Consider the following 2,872-nt stretch of genomic DNA (forward strand, 5'->3'; position numbering starts at 1 on the left):
GGATGGCTTGCCTCTTTTAATAATAAATTATGCTCATTTCTTCAGTTATATTGAATCAGCAGGGTGGTTAGTAATACTTATTGTGGTTCTAATAATCCTTAATCGCAATCTTTGGAAAAGGGTTGAACATCTTTCAGTATATACATTATATTGCCTGTATGCTGTTTGCCTTCACTGTTCATCAGAGCTTTCAATCCCTTTTCCACATGGACCCCTGTTATTTATTTCTCTTCCTTCTCTAATGACAAAAAGATGGAGATACGTTCCACTCAAAACTTTTACATTTTGTTTCTAATTTAGTTGTGGCACAAGACTGTTCCTTGGGAGGAAACTTTATTACTTTAGTTCCCAGCAGTCCTCAAAGGCTGTCTAAGGCACATTTGTTAAGGTTGTCCCCTTTCCCATTGGGTCTAATAGCCTGTGTGGGCCATAAAACATGAAATATTCAGAGGTTGATTAAAACTGCCTTCACTTCAAAGGCCTTCATAGGAAAAGTGATTCCAACCAAAGTTGTCTTCTTTTCAGTCTTTCAAATTTTAAATAAATTATGGGGGGAAAAAATGTGCATTTACGGCTGCATTTTTCGAAAGAGCAATCATTGATAAAAAGAGAAAAAGAGTTGGTTTTCCACAGAACATACTTGTTGTTCCTGTTTTGTCCTTTCATGAAGGCACTCTGCTCTGTCCACCGTGCTATACATACACATATATATATATATATATATATATATATATGTTCTATGTTTGTTACTATCAGTCCTTTTTTTGATTGGTAATTCTGTATGATTGTGTTTGAATTCTCATGAGCATTATTAGGTGGAAATAATTAAACTCTAATCTGTATAATCGCCTACTGATGATAGCGGAGAGTTTTCTTCTATACTCTGCTCATTTCCTTCCTTCACCCCACCCTGACCACGTCTCTTCACAAACTCCAGTTTGAACAGGTTAATATTTATAATAATTTAATATTTCTACAGGCATCAAGTTAGTGTAAATTAGTTATTGTAAATAAGACATTTACTAAATATGTGAATAGTAAATTAGTTGTTAGATTGGGTTTACAGCAAGACAACTGAGATTTTTCTGTAAATGTTTAGTTTCTTGTTTTCTAATTCAAGGTTTAATGAATTAAAAATATTAACATGAAGATATTTTACAGATTGCTTAAATTGAAGAAATTCGTGTTGTAATCAAAATGTTTTTGAAGGTGTTCATTTTCTTTCGTTAACTGTCTTGGTATCTATTTAATGCAGTGTTTGGACTTTAAAAAGTTGAACCTGGTAATGTATGGAGGGAAAACTCTACTGCAAAAAAACGCAAACTAAGCAAAACTTGGGAATATTCCATTTAAGTAAAGCACAGTCTAACTTTAGAAATACATCAACAAGAGCTCAGCTGAAAGCTGAAAGAGACAGAAACTGGGAATTGTAAGTAGGTTATTAGCCAGAGCAAAGCAAAGCAAGGCAAACAAACACGCCGACTCCTGACAAAGTAAAACATCTACAGCAAAGGGACAAATAGAGTGTGATCAGCTGAGCCACATGTTCACAAAGATTTAATGTCAAACATTATTTTCCTATTAGGCTCAATTAGTTTGAGAATGAATGTTAATGAGATGTAAAACAGAGAGGGAGCGGGGAAGAGAATGGGGCTTATCGCAGCAACTATGACAAGCTGGGTTTGGGTAGAAAGTGTCTGGGAAGAGCTTTAATTGGCTTTGAGCAGCTGAGGGTGGAATGTGAAGCGATAAATAACAGTCTTGTTTACACAGGTAGAGAAATGACCCACTGAATTAGAGGTCAGAACAACAACAGTGTCTCAGTCATGCTGAAATTTAGTGTAGGAAATAAAAGCATCCACATTAGCACAGCAGACAAGATTAATGGATATAAGCCTATCTATATATTGCTGGTATTACTGAAAAAACAAGTTATTCCAAATAAAACTTATAGTGAAGTTGCTGAATTCCTCTAAAGCAGCCAAACGTCTTGATATTTGCTACATTTTCTGGCAAACCTGATTTTGCTTGTGCTGCAGAGCACAGTGTTGCATCTGCGCCTTGCAGATAAAACGGATCCTTCCTTTGATGGCAGATCTAAAAGGCACCATAGTCTTCTCCCTATATTCTGTCAGTCAAGCCAGAGTACAATGACAAAGAATTGGCTTAAAAAAGCCCAAGAACTGAGAGGGATCAATCTTAACTTCTGAAAGGGGTGGAAAACGAAAGAACTATGAATTGACAGGTGTTTTGAAATTTAGATTTTAGGATATCCCAGCTTTTAAGAAGTGCACCATAGGGTCCAGACGTTTTCTTTGTTTGGTTGCCAAACTTCAAGTTAAGCTGGTGATTCTTTTTTTCCATGCTTAAGAATTTCTGGGATTATTTAGGAGGCCACAGCTGTAAATCAGGTTCTTTTGTGGAACATATGTCTTCTGTTATGGAAAGAAAAGTACATTCAAGACCTGAGGCCTGCTGCATTGCATGATGTAAAAATCTCATTAAAGATTGTGTAGAATTTAAGAAACATTTTGAAAGAGGCATAGAACAAGTTCTGATGTTTTTGCAGACATGTTCTACCTCTGGTGACACGTGGAAATGACACCAGTGTTGTGTATGTGCATGGAGGAAACCAAAAAGCACTGTAGTCTGCAGCAGCAACTGCACAGGTCTTTTGTTTGGTGTTGTCATTTTATTTGAGGTAAGCACTGTGGTTTACATTATGTAACACAGTGTTATCTTGTATGTGACTTGATCCTTCAACATGCATTTAAAGGGATAGTTCGGTATTTTTGACATGAATCTGTATGGCATCCCCATCAAGAGTGTCATGCAATCTCGCTTGGTTCCCCCTGGCAGCGTCCTGTGAGCA

General features: G+C 36.6%; 1 protein-coding gene across 1 annotated transcript in view; it reads left to right on the forward strand.

The window, feature by feature from the left end:
- cdh13 (cadherin 13) overlaps window positions 1-2,872 on the forward strand; it is a 462,542-nt gene that overhangs the window by 214,397 nt on the left and 245,273 nt on the right. The gene's annotated exons all lie outside the window — the stretch shown is intronic.

This window comes from Cyprinodon variegatus, unplaced genomic scaffold (genome assembly GCF_000732505.1).
Source record: "Cyprinodon variegatus isolate N-32 unplaced genomic scaffold, C_variegatus-1.0 Scaffold97, whole genome shotgun sequence".
NCBI classification, from domain to species: domain Eukaryota; kingdom Metazoa; phylum Chordata; class Actinopteri; order Cyprinodontiformes; family Cyprinodontidae; genus Cyprinodon; species Cyprinodon variegatus.